Below are 27825 nucleotides of genomic sequence, written 5' to 3' on the forward strand. Positions count from 1 at the left end.
CCTACATCAAACTGGCACGGTATATGCTTAATATATTCAGTTATTGGCCACAAGGCAGACTGAGTGATTAGACTCAGCTACAAACGGACATACACTCCCGGACCCAGGTGAGGGAGAGAGGTTCGAATATCTGGAGCTGACCTCAGATCCAGCCACATCTCTGCTGTAGTCCCACAGTTAGGAGGGAAGTTTACAGAACACACATTGATTAAGTATGGATGGTGCAAGCCAGCTGAACAGATGCACCTTTATTTTCAATTTGGACTTCAGTCTTCTTAACTCATCCTGCTTTAAATCAGTTTACAAGATCATTCTCCCAGGCAGACTTTATTAATACAATCTCTTTGTAATTTACAACAGCCTCCAGTCCCCGACATCCACTGACTGGATCACAGATTGCCCAACCCAGTTGAAGAGACAGTCTGTTGAATTTCCCAACCTCACATTTGCTTCAGCTAAACATAAAATAATTTCCGTGCTCATGTGGTTCTCCCTACTGTGATAGACCTGGTCATAGTTTTCTCTTTTCACTTCATACCAGGGATACCAGTTTTGAACAGAGGTGGGGCCAAGCTTCAGAGCTCAAATCTGAACCCAAATTCTGCCTAAGGGTCACAGCCCTTCAAAGTTGTATGTTCCATTTCAGGTCCATGATAGAGACAGACCTGAGCTGTCAAGTTCAGATCAAGAGCTGAACACAGAGCAGAACTTCTCCAAAGTTCAGATGCAGTGGGACTGATCCTTCTTTCATTTGCACTGCGATAAGTCAGGAGTAACCCCATGGATGTCAGTTGAGTTATGCTAGTCAATGAGGGGAGAAACAGACCCATTTCTATTCTAGCTAGCTTGGTACATGTTCTATCACCGAAGTATCTGAGCACCTTACAATCATTCATGTTTTTGTCCTCACAACACCACTGTGAAGTAGGGCTAGCCCCATTTTACAGAGGGGGAACTGAGGCCCATGGTAAATTAAGTGACTTTCCCAAGGTCACACAGGAAGTCTGTGTCTCAGTTGTGAAATGAATCCAGGCGTCCTAAATCCAAGTCCAGTGCCCTAAGTACCAAATCACTCATCTTCCCTTTTATTCAATCCCAATCTCTCATTCCAAACAAAACAAAATAACAGGGTGAGAAGGTTCTACACCTCTGGTGATGAGGAGCATGAGCCCCAGCCAGGGACAAGGTTAACTGAGATTCCCTAGATGAGAGAACAGTACCTATGTGAACCCTCAGGCTGACCATGCAATGGCCGCTCCACTGAGGGTGACTCCTTCATCCCCTTCTTTCCTCGCCATTTTTATACTAAGTTCCAAGGAAGGCACAATTTTAAGAAAACTTACATCAAGCAAAAAGTATGTGGCTTCTGCTTATTCACACTCTCCGCTTTTCAGCAAAGCTTGGAATATTGCCTAGCCCCCATATATTCATACACTCTTCTTCAGCACATACAGTACAAACAGGGCTAGCTTTGGGCACTGCGGGGCCCAATTTGAAAGAGCTGCCACCGAAGACAGTGGCAGCACTTCGGCGGCAGCTCAATTGGCTGCCGATGCCTTCAGTCGCATGTTGGCGGAGGGTGAGGGTCCTTAGGGACATTGCGGGGCCCTCTTAGGGGCGCGGGGCCCTCTTTGGGGGAATCAGGTGAATCACCCTAAAGCCGGCCCTGAGCACAAACAAAGCTTAGCACTGGGTGCCCTAGGGTCCAACTCAAGGGGAAACACCTAAAAATGAACATGCCCCTCCTAGCCTTCCTGCCAGACGCAAAGCCAGAGGTAGTCAATAGGCGGACTGTGGGCCAAATCCAGACCGCCAGATGCTTTTGAACGGACCGCAAAATCTTTTTGATTTATTTAGTTATTACCATTATTGTTATTTTTATATTATTTTCTCTGGAGTCTGGACCTTGACTATACCTTGACCAAGAAATCTGGACCTTGACAAAAAATAATTGATTACCCTTGCCCCAGGCAGAGATGGTGACATAGTTCGTTTTCAGTGCAGAAATGTCCCCACACAAGATGCTTCTGTGTGTCTCATAGCAATTTCAGACAACTGCATGGCACCTCCATAGCATGGCCAAAGTATCTGAAAAGAAGATATGAGGCTTGATCCAATGGCATTGCTACAGTCCCAGTGCATCCTCAATATTCCAAATGGGCACATCTGCACCCTGCAAGAAATGAAGGTCATGCTTAGAAACCACTGAATTTATGCGCCAGAACCACTCCAGAAGTGAAGCCACAAGGAAGTTGATAGGATGCATCTGCCAATGTAAGTATCACCCATCATACATCAGTAATCTCCAGATTATCATGATAATAATACATCATCCAGGGAGAATTCATGTCCCAATTGCCCCATCGTTTATATTATGAGCCATTTCAGACCAGGAGCCATAGTCTGTATTAAACATGTAGCATGTTTGGGTAGGTCTACACTTACCGCGCAGGTCGACGCGGTGAGTTCGACTTCTCGGAGTTCGAACTATCGCGTCTAATCTAGACGCGATAGTTCGAACTCCCCGCGCGCTCCGGTCGACTCCGGAACTCCACCATTGCAAACGGCGGTGGTGGAGTCGACCTTGGAGCCGCGGACTTCGATCCTGCGGCGTCTGGACGGGTAAGTAGTTCGAACTAGGGTACTTCGAGTTCAGCTACGCTATTCACGTAGCTGAACTTGCGTACCCTAGTTCGACCCCCACCCTTAGTGTAGACCAGGCCTTTGTGGGTGTTGTAACAGTTGCCTTCTACAGACTCTCTCATGTAGCATATTTATGATGCAGCGGTTTGGAGGATGTGTGTATTGAAGGTGGCCTTGTTTTCTGTTTTACACACGTAGCGGCTGTCATCAGAACACTGGTTCAGCTGCAAATGGTGACTGTAACCGTGGTAACACCCTGTAACAATTCTCCCACAACTGCTTTTGCACGAGTCAGTTCTACATGTTCGCATGAGTACTTTCTGCATTAGAGGAAAACAAATCCTGGCTGTATTAAGATTAGAGTTCTATATATATCCCCGCACATCACACAGTGCCCTCTGGTGCATGCTTAAGTGAGGAAAGTTTAGGTTTTGCAAAAGGGTCTTGGGTATTAAATATAATACAGTTCAAAGTTCAATTCATTTTAATTAAAAAATGACTAATCAAAGTATTTTTGTGGCTACTTGATCCACTTAAGATGAGATCACTGTAGAAGCTATTGGGCATTTTAAAAAAAAACTTTTCATACCATTTCTCATATGCCCAATGATATTACAGCACTTGATAGAACTCTGGTAGAGCTGCCTAGAAAACAAGACAACTGTTTTTGTAAAAAATTCTGTAGTTTTTGACGTCTGTTTGCTCTCCCTGTTGGAATAAAAACCAGACCTTTCCAAACTTTTCAGGAAAAGACAGACAGTCTCATCCCAGAATAGAGAGCGGCCTGGTGCTTAGGGCACTCACTTGGGATATAGGAGACCCACGTTCACATCCCTTCTCCAAATCAGGCAGAGCAGGGACTTGCACAAAGGTCTATCACGTTCCAGGGAAGCGCCCTAGCCACCAGGCTCTTGACTAGTCAGGGGCAGTGCCCTCTCTCTCCTTCTTTTCCTCCAAAATTCCACCCTGAACCCAAGACACTGTCTAGATGAAAATTTCATCAAAACCAATAAGTTTCTGTGGAAAGTTTTGGTTTTGACAAATCAGCATTTTCCAATGAAAAACATTGTGTCAAAAAAATTCCCAGCCAGCTCTAAACATTAGCTACATCAACACAAATTTCCATTATTTAAATCAGGGGTCTCAAACTCCTGGCCCGTGGGCCATCTGCGGCCCACGCGCCTCCCCAATGGGCCTACGGGGCTCCAGCAGTTTTGGGGCCAGGTCTCTCCCTTGGCCCCACTTCCGCCCCCAGGCAGCACAGCAGAGCAGTGTCTGCCTGCTCACTTCAGTAGCTGCCGGTCCCTCCCTGCAGCCCGACGCGAGGCGGAACGGGGTTGTGCCTCCGTGTGCTGCCCCCATCCCGAGCACCCCTGCGGCCACTATTCACCACGGGTCAACAGTGTTCAAGCTTAGAAATCCTCTTCCCTCATCTGCTGAAGTGAAGACACATAGGAACTATTCACTGAGTCTTCCTCAATCCAGATGTGATATGGATAATTACCAAAAGAGCTTCTACAATTAGAAGACAGAACTAGCCTCAGAAAGGATATGATTGTTATACTGAATAGAAACTGAGAAGAGTTCTACTCTCTGGAGAAAAATAGTCACAATCAAAATGGGGTTTCATGAATTAGCTATGAAGCCCAAAAGAGAAAGATATGCAAAAGTGACTTTTTAGTGTACTACTAATTAGGTATGTGGGAGACAGAAACCAAGTAGCAAATACTAATATAAATATTTGATTGAAGGGAAGTGCACAGGAGTGACTTGGTTTTGCAGAGCACCGAAGCACTCGTTGCTGTGAGAAAAATAATTGGCACCTAAAATGAAAAGAAAGGAAAATTGAAAAGAGCTTGGTACAGTAAAAAAGGCCTAGAAAAACAAAAATAATACATGTAGTGGAAAAGGGTAACATTTACAAAAGCGCATAAAAGACTTAGGAGTCCCATTTTCTAAAAAAAAAAAAAGAATTAGACACTTAGGAGCCTAATTCCCATAGGCTTTCAATGGGATTTAGGCTCCTAAAGCCAGATTTTTAAAGGTATTTAGACACAAAGATTTGGTTTATTCTTTTTTATTACTTTTATTTGTGCTTCCATGCTTAGAAATGCTGACACTTTATGAGACAAAGCATTATTGTGTATTATTTTACTTTTTTTATTTTCCAAAAATTCATTTTCTCTTTGCGCCATTTTTTCCCCCACAGAATTATCAGTGAATCAAACAATCCATTATTCACACAGCCCTACCTCCAAGGCCTTGGGAAGCTCATGCAACATGTCTGCCTCTATTTCCTCACCCAGGGACTGAGTGTGGCAATATTTACCTACCTCAGAATGAAGATGAAATAGCTAATGTTTGTAAATCTTATTAGAAAGGAAGGATGATGTGGTTAAGGCATTGTTACTCAGGAGATCTGGGTTCCTGGCTCAGTCACAAATTTCCTATGTGACCCTGAGCAAGACATTTAAACTCCCAGGACCTCATTTCCCCTTTTTCCAATTCTCGGCATGTCTTGTCTATTTAGATTGTAAGCTCTTTGGGGCAGGGACTCTCTTACTTTGTGTTTGTACAGTGCCTACCACAACAGGGCCTTGATCTCACATTGGAGCCTCTAGGCTCAGCCATAATACAAATAGATAATACTACAATAATCAAACCATAACATTAACACAATCCTAATAATAATAGTATTTTAAACACAAAAAGTGTCAAGTTTGGGGTACTTCTGTGTATTCATCTCTTCAGAACCTTTAGGAGGTAATCTATTGCTACACAGAAGATCCTTGGATTGTAAAGCAGAACCCGCATCAACTTGTGAATAGTCCAGTTATCCGGCACTGAGAGATTCTATTACCCTGTTGCTGTATCATTGTGAATGATGGAGATAATACTGATAATTCTTCTTTGGTAGGTAAAAGAAAAAGATGTCAAAACGTGCTCTGTGATCACGTGTAATTCTGTTATTAGGAATGCAAAGGAAACGATCAGATGCATGCAGGTAGCGCCAAGGTTTTTTTTTATCATCATAAGAGATGAAAAGATCCGTGGGAACAGCGAGCCTATTATAGGATAAAATATGAAAGTAAATTGTAGAGAGACAAAATAATTGAAGTAATATGTCAAAACATGAACTCAGAAGAGAAAATACTATCATCTGATATTGGCTTTCAATGCAATAAGCTGGAAGGCGTCCAGAGAAGTAAGAGTGAGGTTTATCCATTTAGGGCCTGCTGCATGACACACTGGGGGTTTTCTTTGAGCTTTAAAGTACATCATGGAAAAATTATCTTATAGACCAAGAAGAACTAGAATAAAAAGGATAACATGAGCAAAACTAGCTGAGGAAATGACAGACCTGTACCTGGATGCACATAATAAAAAGAAACCATGTAAGAGGATAAGTTAGGGGAGCACAATCCACACGATTGCGATCTTAGGCCAGATTCATCACTGATGCAATTCCCTTGATTTCATTACAGTTGAACCAGTTACCAATGTGACTCTTTGAACCTATACATCATTGGAACATCTTTCATCCTAATGGCTCTGAAAGTGCTTTACAAACTCCTGCTCCCTTTAACGTGCAACAATAAAACATTTGGATTTCAATGGGAGTTGGACTGGGCCCTAATTATAAGAACATATAAAGTATATAGATACCTTTTCTCTCACTAATAGAATACAGCCACCTGTGGGGTGAACAGCAGCAGCTGTTTAACAATGAATGCTAAACAACAGTTCAGAACAGGAAGCGAAACCATCAGATTTTGCATTTTCTGATTTCTGTTCTAGTCTGTTCTACATAGGCTGTTATACCTCCCTCATCACAGTACTATCTCAGTGCCTTCCAGTAGCGCAGTAAGCATGCATAAGTAATATCTGACATATTTGGTTCAAAACTGTAAACCCCCTGAACTCTTTCCCCTCTTCAGTTTCACATTTCATTCAAAAGGTGGGACCTTCATCAGCAAGTCACTCCTTTGTATCTTTATGGAGCTTTGGCTCTGTGCTAAGTCAGATGCATTACAATCCTACTTAGACTGTACATTTATCGGGGTCGCGTTCATCTTTTTCCTATGTATTTGTACAGCATCTTGCACAATGGAGCCCTAATCTCTATGGGGGCTCATAGGCATAGCTGCAGTACAAATAAACAACAACAACAGATACAATAAATGACATATTGTAGAAACAGAAATAGGCTTGGGCCAACATATCTGGATCTGAACTTTCCCATGTTCAGGGAGTTTAGTGCTGTTCAAATTCAGACTTTTAATCTCTAATTGTCATGCATCATTACGACGTTTCTTTTTCTTGGAGGAGGTTACAGTAGCCCTAACTCTAGGCTTTGGATTTTTCTAGAAATCTACTCTAGCTAGTGTCACGGAGTGTGGGGGAGTCCGGCTCTGCACCCCTCTTCCTGGGACTCACAGTGACTCTCAGCCAGCCAGTAAAACAGGAGGCTTATTGGACAACAGGAATGCAGGATACAGCAGAGCTTGGAAATACGGCCAGGACCCCTCAAACTGGTCCTTCTGGGGGTGCAGGGAGCTTAGTTCCCAGCTTGGGATTCCCTGCACTGCACCCCCTAGCCCAAACCGAAAACTGACCCACCCTTCTCCAGCCGGCTCTCTCCCTTTGTCTAGCTTCCCGGGCAAAGGTGTTGACCTCCCCTCCCCCCTGCCTAGCTCAGGTTACAGGCTCAGGTCTTGTCCATCACCTAAAGTCCTCCCCGGCTCTCCCATCCCCCACACAGACAGTCTCTACTCCATCACAGCTAGTTACACCCAATTCCTATCACTAGAGTACCACAGCATGACAGTAACTCTTCCCTGGCTTCCATCTAGACTTTGGTGGTCATTCAAGGGTGTCTGTTTGGGGGTGATGGAAACCTTCTTCTTGAACTTCCCTGAAACATCTGCTTAAATGGAGGCAGGAAGTCATAGAGTTTAAGGTCAGAAGGGACCAGAACATTTAGCCTAACTTCCTGTATCTCACAGGCCACCAACACCACCCAGCACCCAGTGACAGAACCCAACAACCAAAATTAGACAAAAGAATTATACCCCAAAGCAGGCAAGACTATTATGTGTCCCAGGAGACAATAGGAGGGACCGAGGTGCACCAGGGCCTGAGGCAGGAAAATGATTAAGTGAGATATAGTGAGATTAAGCGAGTCCTAACAATTGATCCGCATTCACAAGGACAAAGGATATCCATGTGATCTGAGCATACATTTTTATATCTGCAGGAGGCTCTTGTATGACACGATAAGTGATCGCAGTGCTGGTGACACACACACACAGAGGAATGTTTTAAAGCAGAAGTCATTGCTTAACTCTAGCTTACCGCTGCTTTTCATTCCACTGACAGCAAATGATCTAGACAGACCAAATGACTGCAGCACAAACTTGAACAATTTGCTGATGACACAAAATCAGGGATAAAAAGAGGAGAGTTTAACTGTGGCAAATAGGAAATGCTAAAGGATTTGGTTTTATGATCAGGCATGTAGAAGATTGAATTTGAGATTGAAAATGGTAAATAAATTTAGATTGACTTACAAATAATTCAAAAGAGAATGAAAATGAACTAGTGGCAAAAGGACCTTGGGTGTCCCAAGTAGCTTTTTAAATTTCATTTCCACCTTGCATAGCTATTTACGGAAAACTGACGTTCAAGAGTAGAATGCTATGAGACATACGCTATTTCCAGGGAGATTTTAAATAAAAACAGGATGTTAAGTGCTGCTTTCAAAGTAGCGAGGGGTGAAGGGCCTAGGTCTCAAGAAAGGCTTGAGGTTTGGGTTTGATACACACACACACACACACACACACAAACACAAACATACACACACACGATTAGAGGCTTATCTGAATTATCTGGACTTCTCAGCTCTGCTGAGTTAGGCTGGAGAGACTCTCTCGTGGAAAGCTAAGAAATTCTTGTGTCCATCACAAACCAGCTTCACTCATGGTACTTTGGTGCTACCTTTCTGAACCCACAAGGCCAGAGATGTTCAAAAATTGGAAAGGAGAGGAAGACTTGCCGAGGGCCAATTCCTCCCCATCCACCAAGTCCAAGAAGCTACCCTTGCCACAGTAGGCTTCATGAAGGGAGGAGAAAAACTTTCCCCATGCCTCAGACCACTGAGGGGTAACAGCTGCTTCAGGGATGCTATTGCAGCTCCACTTTTACAGTTACACCCTTGCTCCATGAGTAGCTGGCCTTGGCCTTGCCTCATCCTCTGTCTCCCAGCTGCATGGGGATATGGCACGATCTGGGTGCAGTATACCGGGCTATGTGAACTACCATATGTGACCTATCCAAATCCTGGCTGTACCAGCCCCACATCAGTTCCACTGCAGGCAGGATACTCTTGAGGAGGCGAAGAGGGCAGGAGCAGAATTTGCTCCTCAATAAGCTTTGTTGACCATGAGAATAGGTTTGGTTGGAGTTCTGATGAGCGTCCAGGGGAATTTCCAAGTCTCACTAAACCAGTTCAACCATCCTCAGATATCAGAGGGGTAGCAGTGTTAGTCTGGATCTGTAAAAGCAGCAAAGAATCCTGTGGCACCTTATAGACTAACAGACGTTTTGCAGCATGAGCTTTCGTGGGTGAATACCCACTTCGTCGGATGCAAGATTTTCATCGGATCCGACGAAGTGGGTATTCACCCACGAAAGCTCATGCTGCAAAACGTCTGTTAGTCTATAAGGTGCCACAGGATTCTTTGCTGCTTTTACATCCTCAGATAGTCATTCTCTGCATCTTCAAAATGCATAACTAGTCAGAGCCAAAATCTCAGTTCCTTGTTTTCCTGCAGGATTCATATTAATATTCATATCTCTCATCTTCTGTGGTTTTTAAGGAGCAACAGTCACCATTGCATGTAGATATGTGTTACTCCAGAAAGTTTTACAATTGAGAAATCCCAGAAAGGTTTGCACATGTAAGGCAAGATTTTCTTAAGTCACTAATGATTTTGGGTTCCTAAAATGTTAGCAACTTACAGCAGCCTGGATTTCAGAAAGTGTTGAGCACTCTGGAAAGCAGGCCCCCATAATGGTGTCTCATGTCAGGGACCCGAAATCAACAGTCACTCCTGAAACTGAAAAACTTGCCCATTGATCCCAGTATTTCCAAATACCTGGAGTCAAACAGTCAGGATCTCACAATGGGAGCAAAATATAGAAGAAAGAAATGTTGATCAATGTATCTGGTGGGTTTGGTTTGGAAGAGTATTCTTTAGAAACACTGCTGACCATTCTACAAGGTCATAGAAGACATCACTTTACCTTCAGAATAAAACTTGCTGAGCAACCAGATAGTTCAACGCTCTATGTTGGGAGGCCTAGATCGGTGTATCACCATGCCACCTGCCGGAATCCAACCTAGGTCAGTAGTGATTAACTGATAGCTTTTCAGAGACCTGCTATAACCCACTGGTCAGCATGTGCTACACATTTATGCCCAATCTACAGAGCACACCAGTCTGTTACAGCTTCTCTGCTTGACAGCCTGGCTTGGTATATGTAACACACCGGTCAGTATGTGTTACCTTCTCCCCTTTTGGTATGAGGCTGGTCACAGCTCTCTGCTTGACAGACACCAGGGACCTGAACCAAGGGCCTCCAAAGCTAAAATCATAAGTCTCCACAGCTCGAGCTACAGAAGCAAACTCTCTACCTGGGGATTGTACGAGATCCATATCCTCCATGGATCTGGCACAGTAGAGGACACAAAACACACTCTGAGCAGCATGTAACACTACCAGATGTGTAATGAGTTGGGGAGAGGGTGTTCAGCCCAGCTCTTAGTGGACATGCTCCCATGGTACAAAAGCTCCCATGAGAGTCAAGGCCTGGATGGGCCACTGAGACAGAGCTATCCTCTCATCCCTAGATAGGAACGTTGGTGACACTAAAGGGGAAATCAGGCTGCCCCTACAGCACCTGTAATTCCATGCACCGAGAGAGAGAATCGGATTCTAGGGTTGTGCCTATCAGCCATGAACATCACACTCATTTTTAAAGCTAGTTTTCAAAAAAGGAGAAGATTCTTATTATCTGTTTTCCTAACAAATGATTGGAATTGTGGAGGGGAAAGCACTATGTAATAAACATTCACACCTGGTATACTGCTGCTCTGGATTATCACGCCATGGGGACCCATGCCATGGGAATTCAGAAGAACAAGCATGTCAATGTCTATAGGTGAACTCATCAACTTACAGCTGTTCACGTTAGTAGGTCTGTGGTCTATAGCAGTTTTGCAGCCTATCCAGAGCAGCAGCATCCTTGAACTAAAGCAGGATTTGCTGGCACTAGTCCATTTGCAACCATTCTAGGAGTGCCAGATGGGGGCTGTGTTTCTTCAGAGAGCTCTCATTAAATTCAAGTGTCCATCAAAATCAAGGTGATACTATTCCAGGTAAACACTGCTTTATTAAACATCTGTGTGAAATTCCCCTGGCTCATACCATGATTCAATGCCACCATCAAATGTATCCCTTGGTGCATTTACTTGAGAATGCAGAAACATTACTAGGGATTGGAATGCGTCTAGATTTTAATTAAAAAATGTCTATGTCCTAGCAGATGAAATAAACTAATTTGGGGGAGAGAGGTTTGGGACTCTGAAATGTTTCCTATAATGCACATTTGGGCTTGCATAAACTCTCATCTTCAAGGTACACCCCATTGCTTAGAAGCCCAACAAAGGTCTGACTGAGAAACATTAAAAAAAAGCCAAGCGTGAGCAGGTGGAGGTCACATCCTGCTCTGAACAGAATATCAGTAGAGGGCATAAATCAATTCAAATTCACCCTCTTCCCAGAATTTTTATACAGAAAAATGTTATCCCACTTTTTATAGATCCTGGGTAAAATTTTCAAAAGTAACTCAGGCTCAGAAGTCCCATTTTCAAAAGTGACTTAACCCAGATTTCCAGGGGTGTTGGTGCCTAAATAACTTGAAAAATATGGAGAGACTAATCAAAAATTGTTTTTACTCTGAATTGCAAAAAGTGAGCTTTCCAGAACTAGTGAAATTTGCCAAATTGTTGGAGGAAAAACAGAACTCTGGGGTGACATCTGACTCCTTCCATGATCATGGATTTTTTTATTTGTTCTTGTTTAAATTATAAAAAGAACCACTCTTGTTTTCTAACTAATCTATCTCCCCAATTTTATTTTTTCCTCCATTATTTTCTTGCTGCATTAAATAAAGTGCTGCTTAAATAAGCTGCTCCACAGCTTTGAAAACTCACCGCAAGGCTGGGCTTTGAGAATGTCGTAAAATCGATTCCAAATTAGAGCTGAATGTTATCACTTAGGGATTTGCGCATTTTAATCAAGGAATGAGGCGTGCATTGGACTCAGGGGTGAACCAACAGCAGCAGCTCTCTTTCAGCAAGTGATGAGCCTAGCCTACATGCCTCTGTAGAATGCGTCCTAAAGATAACCTCCAGTCTCTCTCTCTTTCTCATCAGTAATTCCTATAAAACACATCAGTGTGATGTTTTGGGGTTCACCCAGGCCAGCAAGGGGTTCAATCACCATCTGCCTTGTAACCTTGGCTCTCTTGTGGCTGTGCAGCTTTAAACCAGAGCTCCGCCGGCAGCCCACAAGCTTCACCCTAGCTTTGCCCAAATTGTTTACTCCTTGCAGACTGACCTTGGGACCCTTCCAGCCCCAAATTTGCCCCAAAATCATCCTAGTGCAGGGACCAGTACCTCTCACTGGACCCTCAGAGAGAAAGTGCCGATTTGCTGCCTTTTCAGAGCCAGTAAAACACTCCAACCTGTTAGCTTTCTACAAGCACGCACTTTCCCGAACTTACCCAGCACCAATGATTTATAATGAAAGCAAAACAAGTTTATTAACAAAGGAATTGTGGATTATGTAATGCAAAGTAAAAGAGAGAAAGGTAGAGATGGTTACAAGCAAATAAAAGGAAAATATGCACCTAAAAGTCTAAAACTTAATCTAGCAAGATACAGTCTTTGTTCAAGATGGATTCACACACACACACACACACCATCTCCTCTACTGGCCAGGATCCATCACAGAGACCAGATCACTTGGTCTCTTTGTCTCCTAAGGAGAAGGATAAAGATGGAGTCTCTCTCTGTTCTTTACATCCCTAAGGGATGTCTCTCTTACAAGTCAGGAATGCCTCCTCGGGATACAGTTTCTTGTGTCTCTGGGGTGCAGGAGCAACGTTAATTCTCTGTCTCGAGTTCAAGAGTAAAAAAAAAAACCCAGTTTAGCTCCATGACTTTGTTTAGTACTAATTTGTAAATCAAGGTAAATCCACATTCCTTTGTCTCGGCCAGACCTGTTCATCACCTTTATCTAGGCTAGGCAGTCTGGTCTTAAACATGTTCTAGTAACATCATACAGAGAGAATTCATAACTTCATATATATGGTTAACACATGCATCTTACACTATGAATAAGCAGCGTGTTATTAGCTTTCATAGGATCTCTCACAGGCATGCTTTGGTGGTTACTTGGAATAACAAATGTTATTCCAGTAGTGTGCAGGGTGTGAACACAGAGGTGCCTAGGGTAACAAGCTGATTCCCTGGAGATGCTGAGTCAGTACCTCAAATCCATGTTGAGCAAAAATGACTCCTGATGCCACCATGCTGCAAAGCACCCCGAAAGCCCAAATTTCACACACATCTGTTGTGCCTTTCAACTCTGCGATCCACTACAATTCTGATGGGAAAGATTAAATGCAATGGACTTGGTGGAAGGAATTTAACAGCCACTGGTAATGAGAATTCAGTATCGGACGTTAAATGGCTTCTCAGCCTCAAAGGAGGAGGGAGAAAGTAGATATATACAGACATTAATTATAGATATTTTTCCACCAACCTCTTTAAATAGAGCCATTAGGAATCAAAGAACTTCCTCCTAAAATATGTTTTTAATGTTAAAGGTTTCACATAAACAGAATAACGTAATGGTCATTAGAATACTAGGCACAGTAAAGATCAACTGAATCAACCGAATGAGTCTGTGCAGTCTGGGGTGTTTAAAATTTCATAGGCAACACTTCTTTGCAGCCCTTATGCTTGGCTTTTTGCAAAGCTGTGACATTAATTGCTGTACATAAGAAAGTAAAACAATGTGAACAGCTCTTACTATCTGCAATATCTTACACTTTATGCAAGATCAAAGGGGGAATGGACAAGAAAAGCTGTTAAAGTAGCCACCAATATCATTGTGTTGACAGGGTAGCAAAATATTAAAGAGCCTAATCCCCAAAAGGCATTTGATTAACCCTTTGGAAGCCGGAAAACACCATCATGCTGTGGTTTATGTTGTTCCATTAGAAACCACATCAAACCAGTGGAAGATACAAGGATGTAGTCACTCAAATCAATCAAATTATTTGAGTCAACTATATTCCTACAGGTTTCAGAGTGGTAGCCATGCTAGTCTGTATCAGCAAAAACAATGAGGAGTCCATGTGGCACCTTAGAGAGTAACACATTTATTTGGGCATAAGCTTTCATGGGCTAAAACCCACAAAAAAGCCCATGAAAGCTTAGGCTTAAATAAATGTGTTAGTCTCTAAGGAGCTAGTGTGTTAGACTAAATGTGTTAGTCTACAAGGACTCCTTGTTTTTTTTTAAATATTCCTACAGTTTAAGCAACACACACAAACTGGGGGAAGGGAGGGAAATCAAAATATAACAGCCTGGTGTGAAATGTTCTCCTGTTAGAAATCTCTCTGACTGGCTGCGATTAAGTAAAATCTGATTCCACTTCCATTAAAGTCATTGAGCACATCTAGACTAGGAAAATAGACCATGACTAGCTAACACATTTAAACTAACCTGTTTTCCACTATTTTCCTAGTGTAGCCAGAGCAAATCAGAGGTTTGCAATTATGGAAGTGAGCCCTCGGTGTCCAGCAGAGAATAGAACGTGAGCTCATTAAACTAATATTTACTTCTGATGCACCCATAATTTCCACACAGATTTCCAGAAAAGCTCTCTCCCTGTAATTCCACCTAACTTCCCACAGGCCTGTTAGCAAGTAGGCCTCCATCACCCATATCCTATACTACTGTTTTACCCCTGTAAACTCCGTTCTTGAGATTCTCATGCTCATCAGGCATTTCTCATGCATCCTGAGACCCATAGCCCTGAAGACAATACACCCTTGGGGCAAGGAATGCTTAGCCTGTGCCATAATAGTCACGAATCTCGAGTAGCAGACTCTCCAGACCCCTTCTGTTCATTGCCTCTGCTTAGAGGTTGAAGGTTGTTTTACCTCTTGAAGATGGCTTGTGGGAATTTCCCCAAACTGTCTAAAATTCCTACCTGGGTCATAATGAAATAAGAGAGAGAAATATTATAACCAAACACCATGCTCTGCCTAATGCATCCAGGGTTATATTGTCAAAAGTGCCTAAGCCACTTAGAGCCAAAGTCCCACTAACTTCAGTGGGATTTAGGCTGCTCAGTCACTTAGGCACTACTGAAAAATTGTCTTAAATTTCTGCAAAGGCTCCTCTAGATAGGCCCACTTTGTGTCCTTACAGGGAATAAGCCATAACTTCTCAAGCATGCATCCTCTCCTCAGCTACCCTGTTCTTTATAAAACACTTTAGCCCTGGCAACAGGTCCAATAACCGGTGTCTCATCTCATCCTCTATTTGACTCAGTGCTTTCATGTATGTTTGATATGCCTGGCTTTTCAGCAGAGCAGACACCTCCCACCCACCCAAAGATCGCCCACAGAGGGGATATTGCAGCCTGTCTCTCCTGCCAAGGTCAATGTCTGCTTTCTCAGTCATTCGCTATTGTAATTAACGCTCTTTGGAAAACCAGACTGGAATCCTGTCTGCCTCTCTGCCCTGTCATCCCCACTGCCTTTCTTATATCTTATTTCCAATAGGCAGCTCTCCCTTCCCTTTTTGTTCTAGGCTGACAATCATGCTTTTGCTTGTTGTCATGGCTGGAGGTATCAGCTGTATCCAGCTCATTGTCTATCTTTAAAGAGACAGCGCTCACATATGCATAACCCTCCCTCTGAACTGTTTTTTCTCCTGTGCTTTTTTAAAACCTCCTTAACTTTTGATGAGATTAAACATGTCTTCATTTCAGCTATAACCTTGAGAGCCTCAAGACTCACTCAACCTCTCTCTCTTCCACTCCACCCTCATATAACAAGCGTCATTGAAATTAGATTTTCACAGTGCAGCTGCAGTAGGGTTAAGAGTGGACTTGCCCTACGCACAGCTTAAAACCCCAGGCTCTTGCCAGCATACTGAGATCCTATTTAGTGATTATTTTCTTTAATACTGGAACTTAACACTCACAACTAAAAATAATCCTAATGAGCAGTCCAGTATCTCCCTTGGGGTTTGCTTTGATTTTCACCATCACCTCTGAGGGGAGAGGGGGTTCTTGCAAGCATGAAATCTGCCATTAAACAACATTACTGCTGTCTTGTTTCTTCTGCTTTTCTCTCTTCTCTGCTTCCCCCAATTTATGCATCTTCTCTCTTTTACATTTCCCCCACCTACTTCTCCTCAGTCCCTGGGCTTTTTTATCTTGCTCATCATTCTTCCAAGCATAATGTCTTCTTCCAGCACAGACTTCTGGGAGATGCATATCTTTTTCAATTCCTTCCTCTCTCTTTGCTCTGCGCACACATGCACTCACTCATTCTCTCATATCTAGAGCTGCCTGCATTCTCGTGGCTAACAGTGCAGTCATGAAAAAGCAGAGAGAAGTGGGGCAGCTCTAATGTGCGTTCCTTTGAGCCCTACACAAACTCCAGCGCAGTCGATGGAACTTGCCTTGTCTGACGTCAGGAGGAATAAAATATTAGCCAGTCTCAACCAGCAGTAATGCAAAAGGGAGAGAGTGTGATCAAGTGGTAGTAGTATGGGAGAATTAGACTTAACATCTTCATAGGGGTGGTTCAGATGTCTCGGTGATGCTTGTGGCATAAATGCCTGGCCAGATTAATGAAATAAGCCTTGCGACGCGCCATCTAATGTTCAGGGATCCTCAAGGTGGGGGCTCTAGTACATTCTGAGCTATTCCAGTCCTGGTGAGGGTCAGCTCCATACTCTATTCTAAGCTGGGGCACTAACCCTGTAAAGTCCTATACACACACGCTTCACTCTACACGTGGCGATAACTCAGTAGGGATTACTCAAGGGCACAAATTTAAGCCTGTGTGTAAGTCTTTGAAGGGTCAGAACCTTTGTGCATTATCATTAACTGTGTCAATCAATACACAAAAAGCCTCTCCCCTCACACTGGTGTGGTCACAATCAGAATTTTGTCCCCTTTAATAATGGATGGCTGTTTCTGAGACTAATAGAGGGCCAGTGGCTCTAAGTTGTCCAGTGCACACCAAATATCCCAACCCTGTGCATTGCAACTCCAAAAAGGATGCTTAAGGCACTGGACCGGGATTCTCAAGAAGTAACACAAGGGGGCTCGGTGCCAGTACAGAGGCTTCATGTAGGTGGGCCAGGATCTGTGGGGCAGAACCCTTAGCTTTTTTTCCTCCACTGCAATAGAGCCATATGGGGGGAAATCTTCTCCCCGCAAGCTCCTTCCTACAGGATGGGGTTCTCTAGTTCCTGGTGATGATGCATGAGAACTTGGGTTTCATTAAAAGGAAGCCTTTTCCCCTCCCCTCTTTCTCAGAATTTTTGGCAGCTTTTATCTGCAAAAATGGTAGCATTTGATGCTCTGGAAGAAATTGGTGATAACGTTTCAGCCACAGCCTCCTCACCCTCAACTCTGCTCCTCTGACCTCTCTGCACCCAATCTGGCAGGATGGAGCATCTGATCACAACAGAGCTCCCTTCATCCCAAACAGCAACCAAAATGTCAGTGTTTTATCCACTTTTCAGACCACGATTTGCCCTCGGCACTGAACTGGCTTTCCACGTGGTCTGAGAAGAGAAAATCGCTTGGACAAAGCTGATTCTCTTACAGGGGTACCAGCTATATCGCAAGAGCCTAATAATAAATGTTATGTGTCATTAAAGTAACAATGACAGATGCATGTTTTCAGGGTGGCATAAATGGTGCATGTGTGTTAATTCTGAAAAAAAAGCATCTCATCGTTTTGGCCTTCTGGCCACCCCTGAACCATAAACTCCTTTGATACTGAAAAAACACAAGAGGAATTATCCAGCCCATGCCCAACAACCAGACCATGCTGCATATCGGCTAAAGACTCATAGCCAGCAGAAGATCAATGTCTGGAAGTGTGCCAGAGCTGTTCTGCCTCAACCCAGTTCCTATTGAACCAGTCACTTGAAAATCAAGCATCACTTTATCTTTACTCTGCGTTAGAAGGGTTTAATATGGGGTCAGCACTCCCAAATTTTCCCTTCCTCTTGCCCTCAGCTTTCACTAATTCCCCTAGAGTGGCAAAAATACACAGATGGCCTTTGTTTATAACCATATGTGGATGAAGACTCAGATCACATAATAAGGGAAACATCCTGCTTGAAAGTCCACGTCAGCCGGGCTACATGGAGACAAGCATCTCAAGCTACTCTGAAACTTGGTATCCCCAAGTATCTAGTTGAGAACCTTTCACTATGTAGCTACATGTGCATTGATACACAGATGACCATCAATATGCTCATTTTACATCTACCACTGTCAGAACCAGGAGTAGCATCCTGAAGGGACAACAGGAAAACCCAGCCATTTGGGTTATTCTCTGGCAAAACAAGCAGCTTGTCTATTACAGCTGACCTTTTCAGGTAGGGTGACCACTTGTCCCAATTTTATAGGGACAGTTCCGATTTTTGGGTCTTTTTCTTATATAGGTTCCTATTACCCCCCACCTCCTGTCCTGATTTTTCACACTTGCTGTCTGGTCACCCTATTTTCAGGTCAGTATTTTTCCAGAGCTACTTGCTTTTTTACAGCCTGCAGGCATTCTCTGACTCAACAGTATTGCTACAGCTAAATACATCCGAATGGCTTTTTCTTGGGGACAACAGTATTCCTTAGTGGCTAACACATATTTCCACTAATCTCCTCTGTTGCAAACGTCGCTTTAGTTTCTGTAGCCAGATGGAACCATTAGATTTGTCTGGTGCCTTTTCCCTCCCATCACAATCAGCTGGCTGTGGTAGTATATCTGTGTTTGCCCACAGATAGACATCAGTTGTGAAGGCCAATACTATAACAGGGTTCAAAAGGGAGCTAGATAGATTCATGGAAGATAGGTCCATCAATGGCTATTAGCCAGAATAGGCAGGGATGGTGTCCCTAGTCTCTTTGCCAGAAGCTGGGAATGGGCCATGGGGGCTGGATCACTTGATGATCGCCTGTTCTGTTCATTCCCTCTGGGGCACCTGGCATTGGCCACTGTCGGAAGACAGGATACTGTGTTAGATGGACCATTGGTCTGACCCAGTCTGGCCGTTCTTATGTTCTTAGTTTACATCAGACATCAGATTGCAGACATCATGCAAACCACCCACATTCAAACCTTTCAGTGGATACTAGGTGCCATCGTGTCAAGATCCCAGGTAAAGGAGGAAAGCCACCTGCCTTCCTGAAGTCCCTGACACCTGCTTCTGCTCCTAATGTTTTTGTAACAACATCTGTCCCTGTATCTCTCCCTCCTTGACAGGTCACTGGGTCCCAGTCTTCTGCCAATTATAATAATCAGGAACGGCTTTGTATTATGGGGCAGAGCTCAGATCTTGCTAGTTCTTTAATCTGCTTCTCCAGCACAAGCATCAAGAAGAAAGATAGGCCAAAGGCACCTGAGCCCCTGGAAGTGTGTGTGAGGAGAAAGATGGGAGCATTCCAATGCAATGGGACCCAGGTGTGAGCCCCCCTGGATTTCAGCTTGAAGAACAAGACTATGACTAGTAAGGCTCCGCAAAATCAAAGCCACCATCAAGTTTGCCCATCTTTATCCAAAGCCTCCACAGCACACGCTGCTCAGCTCAGTCCCTGGAGAGAGGAAGCTTCGTGCCATTCTCTGAGGTGATACTCTTGACACCACACATTGAGAAGCACTGATAGGCTCCAGAAGGCGCTCTTTGCAATGAGGCACCACTGAGCGGAGCCAACATTTTCAGCTGAATCTTATTTTTTTTTTTTGGCTGAAAAATGCAGATTCGGTGACATAAAATCATTTTGCAAATTTGCTTTGGTTTCACCAAATTGTTCCTTTAGATAAAAATTCTAGAAAAATCAGGGAAAAAAGCAAAACATTTTGTTTTCAATGTCCTGGATCAAAATAACTTTTTCTTTCAAAGTTTCCCTTAATTTTAATTTTAAAAACCTTCAAAACCGAGAATGAGAAGCTGGATATGGGTCAACAGGGTGCCCTTGTTGCCAAGAAGGCTAATGGCATTTTGGGCTGTATAAGTAGGGGCGTTGCCAGCAGATCGAGGGACATGATCATTCCCCTCTATTCAACATTGGTGAGGTCTCATCTGGAGTACTGTGTCCAGTTTTGGGCCCCACACTACAAGAAGGATGTGGAAAAATTGGAAAGAGCCCAGCGGAGGGCAACAAAAATGATTAGGGAGCTGGAACACATGACTTATGAGGAGAGGCTGAGGGAACTGGGATTGTTTAGTCTGCAGAAGAGAAGAATGAGGGGGGATTTGATAGCTGCTTTCAACTACCTAAAGGGGGGTTCCAAAGAGGATGGATCTAGACTGTTCTCAGTGGTACCAGATGACAGAACAAGGAGTGATGGTCTCAAGTTGCAGTGGGGGAGGTTTAGGTTGGATATTAGGAAAAACTTTTTCACTAGGAGGGCGGTGAAGCACTGGACTGGGTTACTTAAGGAGGTGGTGGAATCTCCTTCCTTAGAGGTTTTTAAGGTCACGCTTGACAAAGCCCTGGCTGGGATGATTTAGTTGGGAATTGGTCCTGCTTTGAGCAGGGGGTTGGACTAGATGACCTCTTGAGGTCCCTTCCAACCCTGATATTCTATTAACCATTCAGAAATGATCAGAATTTACTCAGTAGGGAACGAGCACGGATATGAGCTTTTAGATGGGACTCATGCTTCCAAGTCTTGCAGTCACTTGTAAAAATTTTACCCTCAGCGTACATGTGTGCAGCCCATGGCAGGGACCTTCCTAGGCTGGTGTGACATACCTAGGCTAGCAGGGCTGACACTAGAACTCTAAAACATATCTAGTCAGGCAGTGCTTTGAAGTTGCGGCTTGGGCTCTGAAGCCAAGAGAGGGCGGGAGGCTTCAGAGCCCGAGCTGTAACTTCACAACACGGTCCAGACAGCTATTTTTAGAGCGCTAGCCCCACTAGCTCACAGGCTGGGTAGGCCGTTCGCCTAAGGTCCCAGTGGAAGTCTGTGGCAGAACCAGGAACTGAACCCAGATGGCCTGACTCCTAATCCAGCACCTCAAGCACAAAGCCGCGCTCGCTGCTACAACCTCCCATAATAGCACACTCAAAGCGCCGAACCATAGTACAATAAAAGCACCAGTAAAAAACATCTGAAACAATCCCAGCAAAGTCAGAACTGAATGCAGCACAATTTGCTAAAGTGAAAGAATTGCCAGCAAGTTTCTAGGAGTTAGGAGACTTCCCCTGTGGCAGGGAGCAATATAGAAACCTCGCTCCCAGCAATGCCTTGCCACTGTTAATTAAGGTTCCTGCAGCCTTACTGGAGCTAAAAATGTTCTGTGCATGTCCCAGAGAGGCAACTCCTGCACTGCTCCATCTGGTTTGCCCGACCATGAATCTTCGGCTAGCGCTGTGATTGTGGAATTCAGACCAGGCTAATGGCAGCAGAATCCATCTTGGTACTTTAAAGGCAGAGCAGGATCACCTCCCTATAGACTGAAAATAGTGGATGAGCCATTAATCTGTTCTCTCCCTCTCTCCCTTTAATCACTGAAAATCTTTTTTCAAGGGGTGTAGCAATCAATAATGTTAGCAACAGGGTAGCGTGATATTCAGATCAGGAAGAGAGGCTTAAAGAGACCGCTTTGTTGTCTGCATAAGATAAGAGTGATCCTGAAAGCAATCTGCTAATGATGTTGAACTGAGCTAGAAGGCTATGATATAGCTCAGGGTCAAGGGCACAGGAGAGAGGCAAGCTGCATGATCCTGTGGTTAGAATTTGAAAAAGGGTATCAGGACTGCTGGGTTCAATTCCCAGATGTGTCTGAGAAGCACACAACTTGGGCACATCACTCAGAGTCTTGGTTTCCCCATCTGCAAAATGAGGACAATTTTTTTTTTAATTACGGCACAAATGTTTAAATATAATAGACTAGTACTAATAGGTATTTCACAGGTGTGCCAAGAGGCTTTGTAAAGTGCTCAGAGATTTGGCTGAAAATAATGTGTACTGAACCCAATTATTATAATGAGCACAATCTATTTATTGTGCTTACAGTACCATCGTACCTGAGCACCTCGCCACCCCTGTTTATCTTCACGACACCCTTGTGAGGCAGGACAGTGCTATTATCCCCTTTTTAAATAGAGGGAACTGAAGCACAGAGAGACTAAGTGACTTGCCCAAGGTCATGAAGTCTGTGGCAGAGCATGGAATTGAAACCAGGTGTTTCAAGCCCGAGGCTAGCACCCTAGCCACTAGCCCACCCTCATAAAAACACGGAAGGTATTCAAATCCATCCATCAGGAGAGAGGATGCCGAGACACCCATTGATCCAGTGGCTCAGGATTCAACCATAAAGACATCATGATTAGTCAAAAATATTAACTAAGGGCCCAATTCTGCAATGACCTCAGCATAAGCAGACGCCTGTACCCATGTAGGATTGGGACCCCCAAAAAACAAAATTGTCAAGTCAACCTCCTGCATTGCTGACCCTCTTTCAATTCCCTTTATCAGCATTTTTAAGTACAGTTTCCTTCTCAGAAGATTTCAGTAACTATTTCATAAGCTGTTTAAAGAAGATTCCTCTTTTAAGCCTTTGTTTAATCACATAATCCTGAGAAACACCCTCCCAAGGGGGAAAAAGGGTGTGGGGGGGGCTGCGGATTGCTTTATCCCCACGTAATTGGATAACATTTACTGATCTAAAATAAGTCTTCTGAAAAAGTTTACAATTTATAGCAACAATACCAAGGCAATTTTTGAAATAAAAGGAAGCTAACCACACATTTTGGAGAAAATGGGTTGCATTTTGGGGACATTGTGGTGCATGAGAAACAGCAGCACATGTTCAGCAAACATACAGCTACAAGGTAGGGCGCTTTAAAAGTTAGCACTGCAGAGTGGAAGGAGGGTCTGAGGCATTACCTCAAAAATAGTAGAAAAGGAACACAATAGAAAGCACTTCCTCCCCGAGGCAAAGGAGGGAAGCCTGCAGAATACAGATTCTTAGAATAAAGGAGGGAGGGGGAGGGTTGATGCTTCCAAATACAGGGTCCAATCTTGCAAGGTGCAAGACCTCAAATCCCCACAGGCACCAGTGGGTATTAAAGATGCTTAGCACATGGCAGAACCAAGTCTCTAGGAACTTTAGGTGGGCCCATAACAAAAAGCCCAGCAGCTCTTTGCACCCTCAGACATTGTGTCTCAGACTCTTCTTTAAAAGGAACATCTGACTTACCGAACTAGAGGGGACCACTGATACTTTCTCATCTGATAGTCTGTCTCCAGAAGATGGTTCAGAAAAATGCTGACGCTAACAATGTGTCCTTCCTGACTCCTGGAGGTGATTGGATGACATGCTAAAGCATGAGATTCGATTTCCATGATCTAAAACAAGAATGGTCTTCTAGTTAAAGCACAGGGCTCGAAGGTAGGACTTCTGTGATCTATCCTCGGTTCTTCCACAGGCTTTCTATGCGGTCCTGGGGACATCACCTAGGGTATTTCTACACTGCAGCAGGGAGTCTGCCTCCCAGCCCAGGTAGACAGGCACGTGCTAGCTCTGTGCTAAAAAAAACCTTACCATAACAAAATGTACGTTGAATGCAATTTCAGTACAAATGTGTTTATACTAAGAGAGAAAAATTGTCATTCACCATGACAAGTAATCCACTATTGCATGTGCCCCTATAGAAATAATCCCTATACTTCAATTAAAATTTAGAACCTCATTAAGGAATTCTTCAGAGAGCAAGAAAGTGGCCTACACTGCAGTTGTTCCTTTATTTATAGAAAGTGGAGACCATAAGCAGTAACATAAATATATAAATAGCTTTATTTGCATGCACGTCACTTCAGGGTATTTTTTTTTATGATAATGAAAATATTGACTTAATGGACCATTACACAAGAAAATAGAAAAATAAACATGCTGATATATTTAATTCTAGCATCTATTCCATATTAAAATACTGTCACTTAAACTGTGACATGGATAATGTATTGTCAGGAGCATTTTGTAAACGCTTCATGCAGAAAAACGAGTTGCACAGAAGTCTTAGAAGATTTCACAAAAGCTTCTGATCCTGTGAAAGACTTTTCTTCTGCATTAAAGCTGTCTGAGCGCTGAAGAAATTATACTCAGAACAAAATCATGGGTGTCTTGTCAGCTGCCAATATACTATTTGCAAATGAGCCACCAGCAATACAGTGTCATATCATGATCTGTAATGATCACCGGAGTAGAAAACATTACAGTAAATCTATGATATGAAAATAAACAGAACAGTCACGGTGCAATGGTAGTGGCACCATTTTACCAGTTGTGGAATAAACAGTGGCATGTGGTGCAGAAAGTTAACCTTGCAGACATGCATGGGATGGTTCACAGGGCCAAACCTATTAGGAAATGGAGTCTTTCACCTCTAGTGCACTGGTTCACATATGCCACCAGGTAAGAACTAACTAAAGTGGATGATAAAAAACAATGAGGAGTCCGGTGACACCACAAAGACTAACAAATTTATTTGGGCATAAGCTTTTGTGGGTAAAAAACCCACTTCTTCAGATGCATGGATGATGTAATGACCACACCACTCCCTTTTCATTGAGAAGTACAGTCAGGCTGGACTTCTGCAACTCACCCTTCCTGAGGGTCATCAGGGGAGCTATACAGAGACCGCAACTAATGGGGTTGCTTCATGTGCTCATTTGCATTGTGCTACCCAGAATCCTCCTCCAGCTCCCTGTGCTGTTCCAGTATCTCTGTGCTGGTATCTGAGCTCTGGAAACAAATCAAAGGTTTACTTCTCTGTCACGGTGGATGCAAGATGCTCCCTCCTGCCTATTCTGAGAGAGTCATAATTAGGAAGGATTTTGTGCCAGTGGTTTCACTCTTCATACCTTACTGTTCTTGGGTTAATAGAAAAAGAGCAAAGTGATCATTAAGTGCACCCCCAGTTGTATAAGCAAAAACTAAGAACACTGAATTTCCTTTAACCAAAGGAATCGAGATATAGCGCCGCACTCTTGTAATGTCCCACAACACTGCCTTGAAAAGACGTTTAAATGAAATCTGCCTAGCATCTGTTAAATCAAACATTGAACAGAGCCTTTGAAGAGATCAGAGCCTTACAAGTATTGTTCAAAAGGTTCTGGATGTTCGCTGTGTTCTCAGGTTAGTCTTAGGGTGGAGAAGGAGAAAGAAAAATAAGTAGTAGATGTCTCTGAAGACTTGAGTAAAGTGAAATAGATCTTTGGGGGGGTGGAGGAGGAGGAATATCAAGGTAGCATCCAGGTAGGAATTCAGGCAAGGTACCTGATGCTACATTGTTAAGGCAATGCACTAACTTCTAAGTGATAACAAAACTGCAAAATGAGTTTACTTTCTGCGTTCCCTGCAATTAATAAAATCCATGACAAGAAATTATAATTGTGAGCTTCTTGGACAACATGGTAACAGGGGCCATATAGACACCTCAGATAGATAGACCGAAGCATAAAAAGAAATGTTAAGTGTACCAATTATTTTTAAAACTTAAGCTTTTAAAATAAGTATTTTCTAATATATACTGCTTAACGAGCTGCGAGGATTGATTTTGTCAGCTTTTTGGCAGTTCTACCCTCAAGGCCAAGTTTTTCAAAAGTCACCAGCAATTTGGGGCGCCTAACCTGGAATGCCTTAGAGGGGCCTGATATCCAAAGGTGGGTGCTCAAGCACTTGTTTAAAACTAGTCCTCTTTAAGGAGTTTCATGTTACGCATGCAAAAATTGGGGCACCCAAAATCACCACCACGTTTAAAAATCTTGGGCAAGAATCCATTCACGTCAGATGTGTCTTATGCAGACAGAGCGCTCAGTGAAGGCAAAAGCCCTTAGAAGCCACCTTCGCCACAAGAGAAGACGGAGCACTTTTCTAACCTGCACAAGTATGTGGCTCACTGTGACTCAAGTCAAGTTTCTGGAAACATCTCTCTCATACTGGGCATACTCAGAAACTTGACACAGACATTTACATAGTCACTCCCATACTGCAAACTTATGTCTATCCTTAAATTAAGGACAGGTCCTTCCAGCAGGACTGGACCCTAAAGGGATGATGCAAATAAGTTAAACTCAACAGTGACCATCGCAAATAAAAGAGCCTAGGAAATCACTAGTTAAATCCTCACCCTTGCAATTTTACAAACATGATTTGGCTTTCTTTACTTTACCTCATCCACAACACACACTTCCAGCCTACCCCTCCACACAAAACATGCTGTCTTCATCTCTAACCATGCTTCCTGGTTAGAAATTAACATCAGTATTATGCTGCAGACTTAACTAGTCATCTCCCACCCTCTTTTATGATTGTGTTTGGGACCTGAGAAACCCGAGCTGTTTTTAAAGAAGAATTTTGTTTGGTGGAATACATAACAGTCCCTCTCTGCTCCATTCATTCCCTTCAATGCAGCTATGCTTGCTACACATAACAAACTTCCCATTATTATACAGTTTATATAATGCTAGCTCTGCTTTAATAAGGTGACTATTGCTGCAGTTTCTGGCTCCGCTCCATTCAACTGAGATACTGAAATTTGCACCTACACTGTGGGAACCAGCCCAAAAAAAGGTGGGGGGTGGGATCTAAATTTATTTTCGAGGCTGCAGTCTTTGGTTCTGATCTTCACTAACAGTCTCAGGAGAGACCTCAGCAGTTAAAAACTACAGAAAGGAATGCAAGTCTTTTAGCATGAGGATCCAGGAACAGACAGGACAATTAATGTGATTGAGGAGTGTGGTAAGAAAAAAACGCTGACTTTAAAAAAAATGTTTTGCCAAATCTCAGGGAAGCCAAAGTACACATTTGACAGCTTTTACTGGAGCTGCACCTTGAACACTAGCTACATTTCCGAAGAAACAAATGGCATTGTTCTGCCTGAAACAGTGAATCCCCAATAGAGCCAAGTCTTAATGGAAGCAAACAAAGAATTAAGGTAAAAAGAGGTGACAAATTATTAATTCCTCTTGAAGACCCACTTCTGCTGTCCTCAATGAACTGAGCTTATTTGTATATAAACTGCCTATTCCCTATTGCTGTTCCCCTTCCCCTAACCTTTGTCTCCTTACTTCTCTTTCTTAGAATGCAAGTTTCATACAGTAGGGAATCATCTTCTTGGGGGTTTGAAAATTGTCTCACACACAGTGGGCACTAAACATGTGAATTATGGATTTTTCAGTTTGCTGGAATTCAGAAAAAAACAGAGTTTCGGATCAACCCAAAATAAAAATTTTTAAAAATATTCAGCAAATTGAAAAGTAAAACGAAATTATTTTGATTTCAAGCATTGTTTTGTTTTATAAATATAGATGGAAATTCCTAAACAAAAAGTCATTTTGAATTGAAAAGCCAAAATGTTTCATTTTGAAAATGTCAAAACAATGTTTTGTTTTGTTTTCAGATTTTTTTTTCTTTTGTAGGGTTTTTTTTTTTCAAGCTGATACAATTTGCCAAAATCTACATGAATTTGAGACATGTTTTGGTCGAACTGGATCTACATTTTTCACTAAAAAAAAGTTTCATTTGAAAAATTTCACCCAGTTCTAATGGGCACTACTACAAATAAAAGGTACATAGTAAGAAAAAGAGAAATTAAAGAAATTAAGAGCATGTGACAAATGACAACTGCTTGTGCCTTGTCCTTATGGTCCCCTGCACAAACACAGATTGTTTCAAGTGTGTACTACTTATTTATTTAAAAGTGTTCAGTGATGGTATCATTATGGAACTTGATACACAATGCTTAGCTGAACTCAGGGAGATGTTCCAGTCTGCTG

General features: G+C 43.0%; 1 protein-coding gene across 2 annotated transcripts in view; it reads right to left on the reverse strand.

Moving 5' to 3' along the window:
- CALN1 (calneuron 1) overlaps positions 1 to 27825 on the reverse strand; it is a 283840-nt gene that overhangs the window by 217893 nt on the left and 38122 nt on the right. The window contains exon 1 of one of the 2 annotated variants that reach the window (XM_039508118.1): positions 23246 to 23351. The exons of the other annotated variant lie outside the window; for it this stretch is intronic. The gene's annotated coding sequence lies outside the window, so the exon portion shown is untranslated. Of the gene's footprint in view, positions 1 to 23245; positions 23352 to 27825 lie in introns of those variants that run through there. 2 annotated transcript variants of the gene reach the window in all.

The sequence above is a fragment of the Mauremys reevesii genome, linkage group 20 (genome assembly GCF_016161935.1).
Source record: "Mauremys reevesii isolate NIE-2019 linkage group 20, ASM1616193v1, whole genome shotgun sequence".
NCBI lineage: Eukaryota > Metazoa > Chordata > Testudines > Geoemydidae > Mauremys > Mauremys reevesii.